Source organism: Aegilops tauschii, chromosome 7 (genome assembly GCF_002575655.3).
Source record: "Aegilops tauschii subsp. strangulata cultivar AL8/78 chromosome 7, Aet v6.0, whole genome shotgun sequence".
NCBI lineage: Eukaryota > Viridiplantae > Streptophyta > Magnoliopsida > Poales > Poaceae > Aegilops > Aegilops tauschii.
In genome coordinates this window covers 215,801,193-215,821,025 of record NC_053041.3, presented here as the reverse complement: position 1 = coordinate 215,821,025, position 19,833 = coordinate 215,801,193, and the positions used below count along the sequence as shown (strand labels likewise).

At 47.0% G+C, this 19,833-nt stretch overlaps 1 long non-coding RNA gene across 1 annotated transcript; it reads right to left on the bottom strand.

Annotated features, from left to right (window-relative positions):
• Positions 1 to 7,809: 7,809 nt before the first annotated feature.
• Positions 7,810 to 9,468, bottom strand: LOC141027818 (uncharacterized). The gene is made up of 2 exons (XR_012189772.1): positions 8,927 to 9,468; positions 7,810 to 8,349 (listed from the first exon to the last, which is right to left on the bottom strand). It is a non-coding gene; the product is annotated as an uncharacterized lncRNA (long non-coding RNA).
• Between the last annotated feature and the right edge of the window lie 10,365 nt (positions 9,469 to 19,833).

The following is a 19,833-nucleotide window of genomic DNA, read 5'->3' as shown; positions in this document are numbered from 1 at the left end:
CTGATCAGAGTAAATGTGATATCACTCCCAGCTTCCAGGTTTGGAAGTGTGTCGTGTGGGTTTTCCTCTGACACAGGATGTAAGGTCCCACGTCGCTCTGTCGCCAGTAGATTTTATAAATAAAATTTGGTTTTCAACAAAATGGGTTAAGGGAAAATATTTTTACCTACAAAGTATTTTGAGCTAATGGCTCGGTGGTTGTAGCCGTGGCCGGTAAAGTTATTCCTCTTTAAAGACTCTTGCATCCACTTTTCCCGGCGACTTGCGGAGTACGTATTTTATACGTACTCAGCTGCACTTATGTTGTTTTTCAGAACAAGAAAGTTATGAGAACTCTGAGGTGATAGAGAATGGTACTTATGATGAATCTGGTCATCTTAATGACTTCGGTTATTCTGAAGTGGAGTATGTTTATGAGGAAGTCGACAATCAAGGCTATGAAGAGTAGATGCCCTCCATGGTTGGTTTAGAAGGCACGTAACTAGAAGTGGATGACGATCTATCGTCATGGTCGCTTAGGCTTAGTCGACACTTGAGGTGTCAATGTAATAAAAGCTTGCCGACTCATGGCAGCTGCACCGTCTTGTACATGATACTGTTCTCCTTAACTGATCCTGGCGCAACTCTGAAGTGACGGCTTCCGTTACGCCTGACTCTGTCGGATGTAACGGGGCATCACAGAAGAGGTGGTATCAGAGCCCCGTTAAGGAAACAGTCATGTACTTAGTTAGAGACCGTCCGAGCCCTAGGAAACATAGGTTCCCTCTTTACCTAAAATAAAATATGAGTTTTCTAAAAAAATGACTCAAGTCAAGTGAAGATTAAATAATTTAGACCACACAATTGTGCAAGAAAAATGTTTTTATTTTTACTATCCTAGGTAAATTAATTTTGCATCGTATTATAACTAACTAAATTCTTAATTGCTCAATGTAGGATGACGAGTGGTAGGTTGTTTGGTACGGGTGCTGAGTATGGTGGTTTTGCTCTGTTCTTGGTTGAGCTTCTTGGTCTTTTGGGTGTGTTGATTGCACCATACTACACAGTGTTTCACGACTCGTGTTCTATGGGGTACTTAGTCACGGTGCACATTCCTGAGGGCTTAGATGTCCCTTCTAGGTTCAGTGTTGCACGTTACGACTTTGTTTCAGCACTTCAGGGTGCGGCACGGGATGCCGCTTTACACCTTTTCCACGCCTATCACCCTCTCCTTGAGTACGTGGGCAGAGGCGAGTGGCCTCATCAGTTAGAGGAGGCAGGGAGTTCGTCTGCACCTCCGCCCACTGTCGCTCCTTCGCCTTTTGCATCCACTTCTGCTTTCCCTCCACTTCCACCACGTCCTCCTGTCTTGCCTCCCACGTTTTTACCACCACTAGCTTCGACTGCCGCTCGTCCACCTCTGTACCCGACAGTCCCACCCACTCGTTGCAGACCACCCAGCTCCTAGAGTCATCAGGGGTTCCTCCTCTCGTGCAGTGTCACGTTCCTCCACACCGTACGAGCGTCCACCTACACATCAGCTTGTTCAGGACCTATTAGATCGGGTTGACACTCTTCAGAGGCGCTGTTCCGAGCTTGAGCGGGCGAACAACGAGATGTCCACTGCGTTGAGGGACTACACCCGTCCGGGTATGGCCCTCAACCCTCTTCAGATTGACAGTTCACCTTCCGCCTCTCCAGGCCGGGTAGGGTACCCGATTGACCAGGAGTCTCTTGCCGCCGACGAGCCTTCCTCTCAGGTTGCTCCTACTCTGAGTTCCGTTGTAGTTCCACCACCTCTAGAGCACACTCCCCACACTCCACCAGGTTCTCCAGCTACCGACCCTGCTCCACCTTCTCCCGATGGCACCCCTGACTTTTCAGTGATTGGCGTCACTTACTCAGAGCTTCTAGCACTCGACTCCCGCCAGGTGTCTTCTCAGCCCCCGGAGTACCTTCGTGTCGCTTCCGACGTCACACCCTCTGAGCACACTCCCTCTGAGTACCCTCTTAGCACCATCAGTGCACCCGAGTCTGACGCTGCTGCACCGAGTGTGTCTCTGCCTGCACCGACTTCTGCCCTCGACCCCGACTTGCTCCTCACCGTTTCACCTAGTCCTCTTGTCAGGGAGGATTGACGTGCTACCAGTAGTAGTAGTTAGTATTCTGGCAAGGTTGTAGCATCATGCTAGATAGCTACTCCTCCCAGAGTTAGTTCCCTCACTTACTAGATGTTTAGGTAGGTGCATGGAGGCTGTCCTTTTGGATTTTGTACATATCTGGAAAGGTCTTGTAGCCGTAGCTACCCTTCCAGAGTTTGCACAACCGTAGTTAGCCAGACTAGTTCTGACGGACAGATAGGTCGGCAGGTGTACTTTTGTTCCAGGAACACATGTAGATAGCCGTGGTAGCCTGATGATGTGCGACACAGAGTCATGTGTGGTGTTGCTGCTATGGTATGTGATGTATCCATGTGGACTGGTGGACTTATGGATGTACTGATATGCTATTACTAGATGATCTCGTATGATGCATATGCCATGCCTCCATATTCATTTTAAATTCTGGTTTTTTTGTGCTCCTTGCTCTGAATGATGGAATACTGTATGTGATGTTGTTGCCACATTGTTGCCAATGCCTCATTATGGCGTCTGATGTATGGAAGAAATTTTTTTGGTGATCTCTTCATTCAAGTGCATACCTTTGGTACATCACGTGTTGGGCTAGTATATATATTATGTGCTGACGCTGCTACATATTTTCCTAGCACTTCATGAGTTCAATTGATGTATGTCAGACACTTGATGATTGCATGCTTTTAATGCAGTACGTGAAGAACTTGTGTGTGCATGTGCATGTGCAAGTGGCTCTATTTTTGACTTGTGATTAATCTCTTGCCTCTGTTGTGATAAAAAAAATCACTTTGTTTGACTACTTTTATTCTTCGGCCAACAACAAGTCAAAAAAAATGTTTCGCAAAATTTTCTAGTATGCCGCTGTTAAGTGCACTGTTTAAATTGATGTTCCAAAACAGGAAGTGTGAAGTGTACTGTTTGAGCTAAAATCTCACCTCTAATCAAATAAATAAAATATTTTTCACAAATAGTAGCTGTCGTTATAACCTATGCCTTGCCCACCAGATCGATAGCGATGGCATCTGGTAGTCAGTCGTTCGAAGACAACGGGAACCCATCAGATTTAGCACCCGAGTCGCTAAGGAACATGGCAGATTTGCCGTCTACAGTGATGTTACCTCCACCTCCACCATTACCCCATCATGCCCCGGGATCCGATCAACTTGCTCTAATGTATCAGTGGATGGAGCAGTCTCGTCGAGACTCTCTAGAACACCAGAATAAGTTCATGGAGCAGATGTTCGATATGATGAGAGGCCAACTGACTAAAAACCGAGAACAAGGTGTCACGATTGGAGACTTCCAAAAGACTAGACCACCAACCTTTTCAACCGCCACAGACCCATTAGCCGCAGATGATTGGTTGATGGACATAGAGCTAAAACTTAACACTGTGGGATGCACGGACCAAGAAAAAGTTCGGTATGCATCCCATCAGTTAATTGGTCCTGCTGCCACATGGTGGAGAAATGTCCAAATTATCATACCCGAAAACCACATAGTTACATGGGACGAATTTAAGAGGAGATTTCGAGATAACTACGTCCCGCAAAGTGCGACGGAAATAAAGAGGAAGGAATTCCTGAACCTCAAGCAAGGGTCTAAGACCATCGCAGAGTACCTAGATGAGTTTAACTCACTATCCCGCTATGCACCAGAGGACACAAACACTGAGACCAAAAAGGTGTACCGGTTCGTAGAAGGATTGAACCCGTCCATACAACTTATTATAGCTCCTATAAAAATCACCGAGTTTCGGGAGCTAGTAGACCGAGTCATTACAATCGAGAACCGGCAAATCTCCGTAGAGGAAGAGCGAAGGAAGAAAGCTAGGATGGACCCGAGGTTTGCCATGAGAAGTGGGAATCGTCCTGTTGGCCTAGTCCGCGTGCCAATGGCGGGCCTGTCCGTCCTCCTTTCCGTCAAGCTCCTAGACCACCTTTTATGCCTCCGAGAGCCCCTATCAAATGTCACGTGTGCAGTGGACCACACTTGGCTCGAGATTGCCCAAAGGCGAGTGTTGTCTGTTTTGGTTGTGGACAAAAGGGACACTACAAAAATCAGTGCCCAAGCAAGGGTCAACCACAATCTGGCACAAATGGAGCTGTCCCACCTCAAAATAAGTGCGAGGCTAATTCAGCACAAGTACACGGGAGTGCGTCCACTGCCAACCGCGGGCATGGTCGTGGCAGTCTTGCACGTGGACCATTCCGTCTGGCGCATATGGATGTGGCACAAGTGGAGTCGGCTTCAGACATAGTGATGGGTAACCTACTAATCCCTCCCGGAGTAGGACTAGCATTGTTTGACCCAGGAGCAACACATTCTTTCATATCGCAACGCTTTGTTGAGACGCATAATCTGGACCGGACCCCCCTAGCCAAACCCATAAAAGTAGATTCACCGGGAGGCCCAATAATTGTTGAGCATGTCTGCCACAACCGTCCCATTTGCATTGAGGGCATAACCTTTAATGCTAGCCTATTTTTCATTGGCCTAAGAGGGTTAGATGTTATTCTTGGAATGGACTGGTTAGCGAGTCATGGAGCAAGAATGGATTGTGCAGAAAAATCCATATCCTTGAGAAGCCCAGAAAATAAACGGATAACCTTTAATAGTAGAAGAACCCGAGCGAAATCAAACCAAGCCTCAGTAGCCACTTTGGACAAAAAGGAGGCTAAAGATGTGCCTGTGGTACAAGAATTTTTGGACGTGTTTCCGGAAGAATTGCCCAGGATGCCACCAGACAGGGAGATAGAGTTCACTATTGATATCATCCCAGGTACGGCACCCATATCAAAACGAGCATACCGTATGTCCGCGGAAGAACTAAAGGAATTAAGAAAACAATTGGATGAACTAGAAGAAAAGGGGTTTATTCGACCAAGTGTGTCACCTTGGCAGCACCAGTCTTATTCGTTAAGAAAAAGGACGGAAGTATGAGGCTATGTGTGGATTATCGAGCCTTGAATGAGGCGACAATTAAGAATAAGTACCCACTACCCCGGATAGATGATCTATTTGACCAATTGAAAGGAGCCACCGTGTTCTCAAAAATAGAACTCCGGTCAGGGTACCACCAACTAAAAGTAAAGGAAGAAGATATACCTAAGACTGCTTTCATAACCCGATATGGTCACCATGAATTCTTGGTTGTTCCCTTCAGACTCACAAATGCACCAGCAGTTTTCATGAACCTGATGAACCTAGTCCTCATGCCCTATTTAGATAAGTTTGTGGCAGTGTTCATCGATGACATCCTCATATACTCTCGAAGTATTGAGGAACATGCTGAACACCTCCGGATAGTGCTACAGACCTTGAGAGAAAAACAACTCTATGCCAAATTCAAAAAGTGTGAATTTTGGCTAGAAGAAGTGTCCTTCTTAGGACACATTATATCAGGGAAAGGGATAGCCGTAGATCCTGCTAAAGTGGGTGCAGTGTTGGCATGGAAATCCCCAACCAACGTAACAGAGATTCGTAGCTTCCTTGGTTTAGCTGGATATTATCGAAGGTTCATAGAAGGCTTCTCCCAGAAAGCAGCCCCTATGACCAAATTACTAAGGAAGGGAGTTCCATTTGACTGGAATGACAAGTGTGAGCAAATTTTTCAGGAGTTAAAGAAATGGCTCACAACCGCTCCTGTATTGGCTCTACCCGAACCAGGCAAAGCATTCACAGTATATTGCGATGCCTCTAGAGTTGGTTTGGGATGTGTGCTAATGCAAGATGGGAGAGCCATAGCCTATGCCTCTCGACAGTTAAAGCCCCATGAACAAAACTACCCCACACATGACCTCGAGTTAGCTGCCGTGGTATTTGCGCTAAAGATGTGGAGGCACTACCTTTATGGAAACCGTTGTGAACTATACACGGACCATAAAAGCCTCAAGTATATCTTCACGCAAAAGGAGTTGAATATGAGACAAAGACGATGGTTAGAAATCATTAAGGATTATGACCTTAGTGTCAACTACCACCCAGGAAAAGCTAATGTGGTGGCAGATGCCCTTAGCCGAAAAACCTCATGCAATCATGTCAAGATCCCAACCTATGATAAGCATCTGATACATGAGCTGGCAATGATGGGAATTGAATTCATACATAAACCGGTTGAGAAAATCCTAACCACATTAACAATCAGACCCAATTTGTTGGACGAAATCAAGGAAAACCAAACCAAAGATGAGTTCATTTGTGAGGAAAAACGCAGAATACAAGAAGGTCAACCATCAGAGTTCCGAATAGCAGAACACGGGTCACTTTGGTATAAAACCCGGTTATGTGTGCCAAATATCCTTGATATTAAGCAAATAATACTCCAGGAGGCACACAACACACCGTACACCATACACCCTGGTAGCACAAAAATGTACCGGGATGTCAAAGGTACATTTTGGTGGAGAAATATGAAAAGAGAAATTGCTCAGTATGTGGATGAGTGTGACACTTGTAATAGAGTAAAGGCAGAACACCAGCGACCACCAGGATTGTTGCAACCTCTCCAAATTCCGCAATGGAAATGGGAGGAAATCCACATGGACTTTATCACCGGACTGCCCAAAACAAGAAAACAAGAGGAGATCATATGGGTCATAGTTGAGCGACTCACTAAATCTGCCCATTTTATCCCTTTAGCCCCGGGTTGTTCCAGAGAAAAATTGGCTGAGCTATATATCCACAGGATAGTAGCTCTACATGGGACACCTTCTAGAATAGTGTCAGATCATGGATCCATGTTTACATCCAAGTTCTGGGAAAAATTACAAGAAGCATTAGGAACAAAATTGGATTTTAGTACCGCTTACCACCCCCAGACTAGCGGTCAAGTCGAGAGGGTGAATCAAATCATAGAGGACATGCTAAGGGCTTGTGTGCTAGATTTTGGTGACTCGTGGAACAAGCACTTGCCCTTAGGAGAGTTCGCTTATAACAATAGCTACCAAGCTAGTATTGGTATGTCCCCATTTGAGGCCTTATACGGTCGAAGATGCCGAACCCCAATATGTTGGGTGGAAACCGGAGAAAAGAAACTCTTAGCACCCGACTTGGTCCAAGAGACCGAGGAAAAAGTTCGCATAATTAGAGAGCGGCTCAAGACGGTGCAAAGCCGGCAAAAAAGTTATGCGGACAAGAGACGACGTGATATACAATATCAACCCGGAGACTTTGTTTATTTAAAAGTCTCACCAATTAAAGGTGTCAAGCGCTTTGGAGTACAAGGAAAACTAAGTCCGCGATATATTGGTCCCTATCGGATCTTAAAAAGAAGAGGGACGGTGGCGTACAAATTAGAATTGCCAACGCACCTACAAGGGGTTCATGACGTATTTCATGTTTCCCAATTACGCAAGAGTGTAAAGCCACCATTTGAGAGAGTCTCGGAGGAAGAATTAACCCTCCGAAAGGACCTAACGTATGAGGAGCATCCTAGTCATATTCTGGACACCGAGGAAAAGAAACTCAGGAGCAAAACAATTAAATATTGCAAGGTGCAATGGGGAAATCATCCGGTGTGAGAAGCGACTTGGGAAAAAGAAGATGACCTCCGAGAAAAATATCCTAACATTTTCGAGGTGCGACTCAACAAATTTCGAGGACGAAATTTTCTCTAAGGGGGATAGGATGTAAGAACAGTCAGAATTAGATAACAATAATTTCAACGGGGTTGCCCAAACATTAATTAAAATAATGGAAACACCTGACATTTAATTTTTATTATAGAAAATAGCATTTGACCATGCACAACAAAATATTTTCCAGACCTCCATATATTCTACAAATTTATAATCAGATCTTGGTCTCATTTTTTTTCCACATAAAGTAAATGCCAACTAATGGCCAGTCAAGAAAATTACACTTGTCCCTAGTACAGCCTACAAGAGACACAAGTGGAGGCATGCATGCAAGCCTAACCACGCATGCATGCCAGATGTAATGCCTCTCCAAACCGACATAGCTACTAACCCCACTATAAATAGGAGCCATTCCTTTCACTGTGGTCCATTCCACCTCACACACACACATACACTGGAGTACCACCACCACTTGCCTTTTCACCTTCTGCCACACTGCTGTCCTTCACTGCGGTGAAGCCCTTTGGGTTGCATGCGCCATCAGGTACTAATCAAGTACCTTGTTGTGTTAGCCCTTCTTGCTTGACTTCTTGTCTATCCTCACCTCGGTTTGAATCAGTCCATGAGCATCTATTCACCTTGGTCTATTTATCTTGCTGTAAAGAACAAAATGTTTGCGTAAACACCCAAGTTAATCAAAACTAATTAGATCAATTGCAAAAGCTTGTAAAAGTTTCTGTGAATGACATCTATGGCTTGTACTAGATCTAACATGCCAAGAATCAAATCCTAAGTACTAGTAACTTGCTAAGACATGTATGTGTGTATCCAAAAGATCAATCTTCCTGTGTATACTACCTTGTTCTAATTATTAATCCCTGCCAATCTGTAGCAAAAATTGAGTGATTGATGTTTATAATCTACTCACAAGTAATTAATTTTGGAGTTTCACTGCCACTATTTGCTTCTATATGGTGTTCAAGGATGAGTAGCACTAGTTAGGAACGACATTTAGATCTAATCAGTAGCAATACCATGACCACGCCATAGATTAAATCTTGATTAATTTCATGGCCTTGAGATAAACAAAGAGAAAGAAGGCAATATGGCTGAGTGGCAATAGTAGGGCCTGAGATAAAATGAACACTATATGCACACCCACGTTGACATCTAGAAAGCACTCGATGTGAAATTTGGAACACTTATGGAGAAGGAATCAGAATTAGTACTTACCAGTAGTAGCAGTAGGATGTGGCTAGTTCCACACCGTTAGCAGCAGAGCCATGCGACCGAGCAGCGCCGGTGAAGCCGCACACGCCCGACGCCCGTGGCTGCACGCCTCGTGCGTGTGGCTGCGCTGGGGGAGGATGTAGGCATGGAGACGTCGTTGCCGCTGCAGCCGGTGGCAAGCCCACCGGACCTGAATCAGGCGGCGCTAGGATTGAGTGGTGGCGACGTTTTTGGCGGCGGCGGATAAAATAAATAGGGGGAAATGGTAGAGGGGGACGAGGAGAATCTGTAGGTGTCCACCGTGTCGCCGGAGATGCCGCACGGGGCAGATCGAGGCGGCGGCGGCCATGCTCTGTTCTTGGGGAGAAAGAGAGAGGTGGGTGGCTGGTTCTGTTCTTGGGATAGCAGAGAAGACGAGGAGAGGAACGAGCTGGGTTCAACGAGTAAAGTACTAGTAGTGCAGTACTAGGCTACTGTTTCCTTTTTACTTATCATTTTTTACTCTCTAGACTGGATGGCATACGTGCATGCTACTCTGATTTGGATGGTTTGATGCATTTTATCTCTCAATGAAACGCTAGGACGTATCACAACCTAGTTAATTAATTATGGCTTGCCCAACATGGTCGTGTTGCTGGATCTTTAGATTTTAAATTAGGAAATATAAACATGGTTGTGAAATAATTATCAGGAGCCGATCTCGGATCCGTAGGAGCCACGCCCGGTGGTTCCGAGTTGGTCGAAGCACTATCCGGCAAGTCGTCATCTCCTTGACCATGTCTTGATAAATGTTTTCCGGGCTATGGGTCATTTCCAAAATTTTGCATAAGATTTTAAAATAAATATTTTTCATAAATAAAATGAAATTTGGATCAGGTGGATCCACTGATTTGGCAATTGGACCAGATCAGGTGAAGCATCTGTATTAAGTAGTTGTGACCCAGGTAGGGTTACAATATAAATAAATATTTGGTGGGTAGGGGAGCTCATGTTGGTGAAAGCAACCCAGGAAGGGTCGGCTTGGATGGCGGGCTCCTCTACATAGGGTATGACATTAGGACACAACCAACTGGCGCTTACTTCAAAAGCGGCGCAAATCGTAGTGACCATAGACCTGGAATGGGACGGGCTGAACCAACTACCCATGCCAAGTAGCTGCCTCTGCATGGGTGAGAAGGTGGCTGTAGCCAGGTAGGTACAGTCACCCTAGGGCGGGACCGCCGATCAGGGGCCTCGACCCGCGGGCCTTTAGTAAGGCAAGGTGGAAAAGCAGAGGTAGTGTACGGGCTGGTTAAAGGTTCTGGTTCCTTGGTCTAGTCGTGTGCACGGGTAGCGCATGGACGACTTGGACCAAGTGATGCTATGGGTAAAGCAGTACACCTCTGATCAGAGTAAATGTGATATCACTCCCAGCTTCCGGGTTTGGAAGTGCGTCGTGTGGGTTTTCCTCTGACACAGGATGTAAGGTCCCACGTCGCTCTGTCGCCAGTAGATTTTATAAATAAAATTTGGTTTTCAACAAAATGGGTTAAGGGAAAATATTTTTACCTACAAAGTATTTTGAGCTAATGGCTCGGTGGTTGTAGCCGTGGCCGGTAATGTTATTCCTCTTTAAAGACTCTTGCATCCACTTTTCCCGGCGACTTGCGGAGTACGCATTTTATACGTACTCAGCTGCACTTATGTTGTTTTTCAGAACAAGAGAGTTATGAGAACTCTGAGGTGATAGAGAATGGTACTTATGATGAATCTGGTCATCTTAATGACTTCGGTTATTCTGAAGTGGAGTATGTTTATGAGGAAGTCGACAATCAAGGCTATGAAGAGTAGATGCCCTCCATGGTTGGTTTAGAAGGCACGTAACTAGAAGTGGATGACGATCTATCGTCATGGTCGCTTAGGCTTAGTCGACACTTGAGGTGTCAATGTAATAAAAGCTTGCCTACTCATGGCAGCTGCACCGTCTTGTACATGATACTGTTCTCCTTAACTGATCCTGGCGCAACTCTGAAGTGACGGCTTCCGTTACGCCTAAGTCTGTCGGACGTAACGGGGCGTCACACGATGTCCATCCAACGGCCGTAGTGCTTCTTCAACCTCTGGTCTTCTTGCTCCAACCGCCCAAACCAGCGCCAATCGTGCCTCGTGCTCCTGCCTCCCGTGGCCGGCTGCGATGCGGCGGAGGCCTCACCGCCCCCTACTACTCCCACCGCTGGCCAGGCCATCCCTCTACTCAGCCACACCGCCTGTTATTCTGCGGCGACGGCAGCCTCACACCGCAGCGAACCAGTGAACCCTCATACTCCTCTACGCGTGGGCATCCACTACCGCATCTTCCCTCGCTCCGCGTCGTCCCCTTCCTAGGCCTCACCGTCGTCCACCGCCCTGGTGCTCTCGGCGCGGCGTGGTCAACGTGGTCAAGGAATAGCTTCCATCGGATGTGGACTGTACGTGGAGAGGCTGACAACTGGGTCCACGGCTGCAGCAAGGAAGTGCCTCCTTATTACGCGGAAAATAATGATTCCTCCACCTGACAGCAGGGACCCACCGGACGGGCAACCATATTTCACGAAAAAAAAATGTTTCCCCCTGACTGCTGGGACCTGCCAGCGACATCTTTTTCGCACGCAAGGAAGTGCGTCCGGGTAAAAAAACGATCCGCCCCCCTGACTGCTGGGACCCACCAGCTACATCTTCGCACGCAAGGAAGTGCGTGGCAGTCGGGACCCACCTGGTCGAAGCGTACGTAGCGTTGTCATTCTGGTCGCGAACGTGTACGTACATACTGGTCGATGTAGAGGCGCGCACGTGTCGTAGTAGAGGCGCGCACATAGCATGTACACGTACGTACAGCGGCCAAGGTGCAAGAAAGTAAATACGGCCACGTATGTACATACGGGCGGGGTCTCGAACGCCTACTCGTGCGTACGTACGGCCAGAGCTCGTGTACATGGCTGGGTCGGAACGGAGAAAGAACGTCATTGTGTTCATGGGGAGCCAACCGGCTGGGTCGGAACGAAATGCGTCGTCGTGTTCATCGGGAGGGCTTGGACGAAACAGCCGATGGAAACGAGGCCTGGCGTACCGCAGAATGGAGGAAACGGCCTTGTGTTCGACCGGCCACGTTCGAAACAGGATCCTGTTCATCGGGAGGGGTCTGGCGTACCGCAAAACGGAGGAAACGGACCTCCTACGGTCGAAACGGGGGTCTCGTTGATCGGGAGGGGTGTGGCGTACCACAAAACGGAGGAAACGGACTTGTGTTGGAGCGCTACGGTCGAAACGGGGGTCCTCTTCATCGGGAGGGGTGTGGCGTACCGCAAAATGGGACTCCACGGGATACTGTTCATCTCCACCGTCGACCCCCTCCAGCCTCCATGGGCTACTGTTCATCCACCGTCGACCTCCTCCAGCCTCCACCTGTGACTTGTTCATCCACGGGCTCCTGTTCATCTAGCCTCCACCGCGCGCTACTCCACCGGCTACTATTCAACCAGCCCTCTCCACGGGCTCCTGTTCAACCACTCCTCCACGGGCTACTGTTCATCTAGCCCTCCACCGTCTACTGTTCATCCAGCCCTCCACGGGGTGGTCCTGTTCATCCAGCCCTCCACGGGGTCCTGTTCATCCAGCCCCAACCGGCTCGATCGATCGGGGTCCTGTTCATCTAGAGGCAACACCACGGGGTCCTGTTCATCTACCCCCACCAGGAACTGTTCATCCAAACCCCCCCAGCAACACTCACTGTTCATCTAGAGGCAACATCGATCGGCTTCAGTTAGCAACAGTAGCGAAGGAGTCGCTCGATCGAGTTCAGTTAACAGCCATCGATCGATCGCTCGGGTTCAGTAACGCGTAGCCTGCAGTGCAATCACTTGGGTTCAGTTAGAGCCCAACGCCTCGCTCAGGTTCAGTTAGAGCCCAACGCCTCGCACCCACGCGCGTGCGTGTACGAGAGACACACATCGCTCGGCCCCAACCACCCACCGTAACTGGGAACACCCCGATATTTTCCTCGCTTCGCTTCTTCCACGGTTTTTTCCGTCATGGACGACCCAAAGAATGTCATGCAGCTGCGTCTCCGGCCCGCCCAGGACGAAAAGCCCATTTTCTATCATGATTTTTTTGTCATAGAAGTAGGAGCCCACCACATCTATGATGATACCGGGTTTTGTCACAATTATCGTCATAGAAGTGTCATAAGTATGGCAGAAAAAATTTCGTTCGGCCCAAAATGTCACGGATGTGTCTTTTTGTTGTTGTGAGACTTTTTATTATTTGGTTGCAGGGTTGTTTCAGAGAGAACATCTTCATCCTACGCCTCCCACGGATTGATAAACCTTAGGTCATCCACTTGAGGGAAAATTGCTACTGTCCTACAAAACTCTGCGCTTGGAGGCCCAACACGTGTCTACAAGAATAAAGTTGCATAGTAGACATCACCATGATTCAAGCAAATGTCACAGAAGATGATGAGAAAACTATGGCACGTTTCTTGAATGGCCTCAGCCATCCTATCAAGAAGATCGCCGACTTCCAAACTTACTCCAACCTCATCGAGCTAGTGCATCAAGCCACTAAGGCGGAACAACAAGTGCAAGATGACTTCAAGTACGCCAAGTACTCTTCCAAGCGCTACGGTTTCACCAACAACCAAGCTTCAACGACTCCAATGCCTTCTACCTCAACCAAACCTTCTACAAGCAACGGCGACAAGTCAAGTTACAAGAAAACTTCGACCACGTCAAGTCGTCCTCCTACTACAAGCAACTTTAAACCACGAGCTTCATCATCTACAACTCCACCGGATGAGACCATCAAGACAAGTTCCATCAAGTGCTTCACTTGCGGCGGCCGAGGCTACAAATCCTTCGAGTGTACCAACAAGCGCACCATGATCCTCAACGACGATGGTACATACGACTCCATGAGTGAAGGAGAAATGGAAGCCCTCGAGAATGTGGCTATGCATCGACGAGTGAACGAGGATGAAGATGATCAAGTCTTTTGTGACGAAGATTCGAGCCCCGCTCTCGTTGTTTCCAAGGTCTTGACACTTCAACATCAATAAGACGAAGACCAAAGATGCCATATCTTCCACACAAAGGCGGGCATCGGTGGAAGGTCCATGAAGGTCATCATCAACGGAGGAAGTTGCCATAACTTGGCAAGTGAAGAGCTAAGCTCTAAGCTCCAAATGGTCAAGATGAAGCACCCTCATCCCTACAAGGTCCAATGGCTAAGTGACTCTAGCACTATCCACGTGGAGCATATGGTGCAGGTTTCCTTCAAGATCGGAGCATATGAAGACACTTTGGAATGTGATGTTGTTCCTATGTTCGTTTGCCACCTCCTTCTTGGACGACCATGGCAATTTGACCGAGGAGTCATCCACAACGGGCGTAACAATCACTATAGCTTCAAGATGAAAGGAAAGGAGTATGCGCTATGACCTATGTCTCCAAGCCAAGTGATCACCGACAAGCAAGCCACCCATCATGGAGAAAATAGTGAGAGAGCGAGCCACCCAAAAGAGAGTGAGCGCCACAAACCCAAATTGAGTGCCTCCACGACGAGCGACAAGAAAAACCTAGTCCTATTTGCCACAAAAAGTGAGATGAGAGAAGTGTGTGAGAACCCATCAAGTGTTATGCACTATGTCCTTTTGTGCAAGGACGAGGAACCAAAAACTAACACCTCTCACAATCTACCTTTAGTGTTGTCTTCTCTATTGTAGGAATTCCAAGATGTATTCCCCGACGAGCTACCTCCGGGTCTACCTCCCCTTCGAGGCATCGAACACCGCATCGGCCTCATCCCCGGAGCACCTCTTCCTAACAAGGCTCCCTACCACGTCAACCCCGAGGAAACCAAGGAGATCCAACGGCAAGTACAACAACTCATCGACAACGGCCATGTACGAGAAATCTTGAGCCCTTGTGTTGTCGAGGTAATCCTTGTTCCCAAGAAAGATGGTACTTATCACATGTGCTCTGATTGTCGTCCTATTAATGCCATCACCGTTAGATACTGTTATCCTATTCCTCGCCTTGATGATATGTTAGATGAGCTTAGCGCAGCCACCATTTTCTCTAAGATTGATCTTAAGAGTGGCTATTACCAAATTCGCATCCAAGAAGGTGACGTATGGAAAACCGCTTTCAAAAGCAAGTTTGGTTTATATGAATGGCTAGTTATGCCTATGGGCTTATCCGAAGCACCCGGTACCTTCATGTGAGTCATGCATTTTGTTCTTCCCCCCTACAATGGCGTATTTGTTGTGGTCTACTTTGACGATATTCTTGTCTTTAGCAAATCTCTCAAAGATCATGTCACCCATCTTAGAACCGTGTTGCAAACCCTTAGGAAATAGCGCATTTATGCTAATATGGACAAATGCCTTTTTGGTGTTGATAAGCTCGTTTTCTTAGGTTTCGTTGTATCTTTTAAGGGTGTTCATGTAGATGAATCTAGGATCGAAGCTATTAAAACTTGGCCCCAACCAACCAACTTGCAACAAGTGCGTAGTTTTCTTGGTTTAGCCGGATTTTACCATAGATTTGTGGAGGATTTTAGCACCATTGCTTTACCTTTGCATGCTTTGAGTAAGAAAAATGCGCCATTTGTTTGGGGACCATCTCAAGATACCGCAACGAGCTTAAGAATTTGCTTACACATGCTCATTTGCTTGCATTACCCAACTTTGATAAGCCATTTGAGATACATTGCGATGCTAGCGGTTATGGCATAGGAGGTGTGCTAATGCAAGAGAAGCGCCCCATAGCTTACTTTAGCGAGAAACTTTCCGGAGCGCAACTCAATTACCCCATATATATATGACAAAGAGTTATATGCTTTAGTGAGAGTCTTGCATGTTTGGGGCATTATCTCCGCCCTCATGAGTTCATTCTTCACACTGACCATGAAACCCTTAAGTATCTTAAGGGTCAAACTAAGTTGAACAAGCGTCATGCTAAGTGGACTGAATTCATTGAGTCGTTTGCTTATGTCATCAAGTACATCAAAGGCAAAGAGAATGTTGTGGCGGATGCGCTTTCCCGTAGATGCATGCTTGTTACCCAACTTGAATTGAATGTCATTGGCTTTGAGCACATAAAAGACTTATATGCGCATGATCCTACTTTTTCTATTCCTTATGCCAAATGTTTGACGCATACGTCTTGGGAATGCTATTACATCAAAGATGATTATCTTATGAGATCTAACAAACTATGTATCCCCGAGTCTTCTCTTCGTTTGTTACTTTTGCAAGAATCTCATGGAGGAGGACTAATGGGACACTTCGGACGCGACAAGACCTTTGCTACGCTCTCAAAGAACTACTTTTGGCCCAAGATGTTCCGCGACGTCTCACGCTTCACCAACTGATGCTCTACATGCCACAAAGCTAAGTCTAAAGATCAATCCCATGGCTGCTATATGCCCCTTCCTATTCCATATCACCCATGGGAAGATATTAGCATGGACTTTGTGCTTGGTTTTCCTAGAACTCGAAATGGAAAAGATTCCGTGTTTGTTGTTGTGGACCGATTCTCTAAAATGTCTCATTTCATTCCATGCAACAAGATAGATGATGCTTCACATGTTGCAAATCTTTTTTGTAGGGAAATATTGCGCCTACATGGAGTTCCAAAGACTATTGTCTCGTACCGCGACATCAAGTTCTTGAGCTACTTTTAGAAGACCCTATGCGCCAAGCTCGGAATCAAGCTTTTGTTCACTTCGGCATACGATCCTCAAACCTATGGCCAAAGGGAGGTGACGAACCAAATGCTCTCCACTCTACTACGCGTGTTGATCAAGAGGAACATCAAGGAGTGGGAGGAGTGTCTACCCATCACGGAGTACGCCTACAACCGCGCAAGACATTCGACTACCGGCAAGTCCCCCTTCGAGATCGTCTACGGCTTCAACCCATTGTCCCCGTTGGACATTATCCCTCTACCACTGCAAGAGCGCATCAATATGGACGCAAGTGCACGAGTGAACTATCTCAAGAAGATGCATGAAGATACAAGGCACACAATTGAGCGCCAAGTACAACGACTCGCGACCAAGCTCAACATCAACAAGCAACCCATGATATTCAACATTGGAGATCTTGTGTGGCTACACCTTCAAAAGGAACGCTTCCCCAACAAACGCAAATCTAAACTTCTACCTCAAGCCGACGGACCCTTCAAGGTGCTAGCACGCTACAACAACAATTCTTACAAGATCGACCTCCCCTACGACAAGTACAACGTGATCGACGTCTTCAATGCCAAGGATCTCTCTCCCTACCATGGTGATGAAGCTTTAGATCCGAGGTCGGATCTTTCCCAAGGGGGAGATGATGCGGAGCATCCCAAGGTCATCCCCATGGAACTGCCTACACCTCCCACGACACCACTTGGACCAATGACAAGGGCTCGAGCAAAGGCTATCGAAGATAAGGTGAACTCGCTCCTCTCCGAACTACCAATTCCTACATATGAGACATGGCTACTACCTCAAGCGGAAACCCTATGTGTGATCAGATGCTTAAAGGAAGGCGATGGGTCAGCTACACCCAACGGACAAGACGGCGAGGACACCAGGTACAAGGAACAAGAAGAAGAGCTGCTAGAAGTCTACAGCCACCGGACGACCGGTCTGGACCGGACATCCGACGCCTGGAAGCGCCAGCTAGCCAGACAAGTCCCAACCTGCGATCGCAACAGCCGCCGGAGGACCGACACGGACCAGACGTCCGACAACCCCCAGCGACTGCACGACCGAGCCCCTCCGGACATCCGGTGTCACCCAACAAAAGGGAAATTATCGGAAGTCCGAAGCCTCCGGACGACCGACGACCGGATGACCGACCGCCTCCGGAAATCCGACACTGCCTGATTAGAGCCAAAACGCCGGACGTCCGACACCTATCGTACGACCAGACCCTTGCGAGCCATCGGACGTCCGGTAGTTGTCGGACGACCGGCGCCTGTCTGTGCATAGCATGTTGGGCCGAGGCCCATGTACCCTTTTGCCCCCTTAGACTATATATACTCATCCTCCTCCCTCTTTCTAGGGTTAGCAAAGGATTAGCTCATTTGAGAGATAGAGCTTTGCTCATCCACTTGTTTACTTCTCCATTGGAGTCCACGACCTCTACGGAGAAGATCCCCAAGCGGATTCAAGACCCCTCATGGGAAGACCCCTCAAGACCTCCTCACGGAGAAGAACTACCAACTCGTGTATCGTTCTTTGTTGCGTTTGCATCTTGTATCACTCTTTATGTTCATGGATCTAGCATATGTGTGATTGGATCCCGTCAATTTGAGTGTTTTCCCCTCGTGTTTCTCCTCGTGTTCTTCGTGTTCATTGTAGGATCATCTCCAAATCGTGAAATATCGTCCCTAGGGTTTCCACCCTACATCAAGAACATATTGGATCGCTTGGTAATAATTATTCTAATCATAAAAGAGTTCATCTGTTTCCTTGAGAACAAATACATCTACTCAAACATAAACAAGAGGGTCAAGTTACAAGCCGGCATCATGCCGGTGAAGGGAGGAGGTGATGGTGGTGAGGATGATTGCGGAGGCGGCGTGGTGAAGATGGTAGTGATGGCGCCGGTGTAGTGGAGAGGGCACCGGCCCGAAGTCCGGTGCTCACGTGGTGGAGCCTCCTCCTCTTCCTCTTGATCTCGTCCCTTCCTCTATGGTGGTGATGGATCAGCAATCGCGATGAACATGGATGTGTTCTTGATGAAATGAGATGAGATATCGACGGCTAGGGATGACAAGCTGTATATAAGAGTATCCCTAGTCTCCTCTCTTGATGGGCTTCATCCAAGGGCTCAATCTGAGACTTATCCTCTCCCAATCCCTTCTTTATGTGCCAAAGATCCCATGGAATCGAACGGTGACAAAATCGGCGAAGAATCTTATCTGGAAGGGCAACTTTCGGAGTTCTCTGCATGTCATATGACTGTTAAAACGACAGCGTGCGGATGCATGGAACGCCGTCTTTTGATCTAACCTCCTCAAATAAAACGGTCACCATTTCTGCATACGAACTCGGATTTGACATTCTTCGGCTCATTGGATTCGTATGAATGACACCGATCCATTTCCGATCTTAGATATTGATTTGGAGAACTTTGGAAAATGGCTTTCCCCAACCTTCAAAATGGCTAAGTCTGGCCCCTAGCTGACTCCGTATCGAACCCATCCTTGGTCCTTTCATCATGCTTGGTCCTAGGTTGCTCCAAAACACCTATAGACACAATAAAAGAAAGAAAACTAATAAAAATAAAATAAAATACTAAATGTGCAATGCTCACAAGGAAAAGTGTAGATACCGATAATCATGCATAATGGACAAGTATTTGGTTCAATGGGACATGATATATGAAGAGAACATGCAAAAAATGAGCTCTAAAAATGTGTAAATTATAAAGCCATCATGATGAGCACATGGGTACATCATACACGACTTTTAAGAAATGTGCAAAATTTAGTTTGAAAGAATTACTAAGCCAAATCAAGCAAACCCATGCCCAGGTGAACGCTAACTTAAGTTCATACTATAATCTTGAATACATGGCTGCACTTTCACCCCCATTGTTGTTGGTTGAACTTAGGTATCACATGGAAGAAATCCAACAACCTATGAGCTCTTGAAGCAACCGGTTTGGAGGAACAAGTTTGGAGATAACAAGTTTCAAGTGAAGCTGATGCTATCACTTTTTACCTCTGATGTTTTGTTGTGCCACACCCATGTGGTGGAGAGATGGGGCCATAGGAGTACATCACTAGAAGCTACATCAAATTATCTTTCCAATCCAAAAAAACCTCACATCATTTGAAGTTGTGAGTCAAAAGTTCTAGCCAATCTCGTGGAAGGTGTCCATGTTGTCAAGG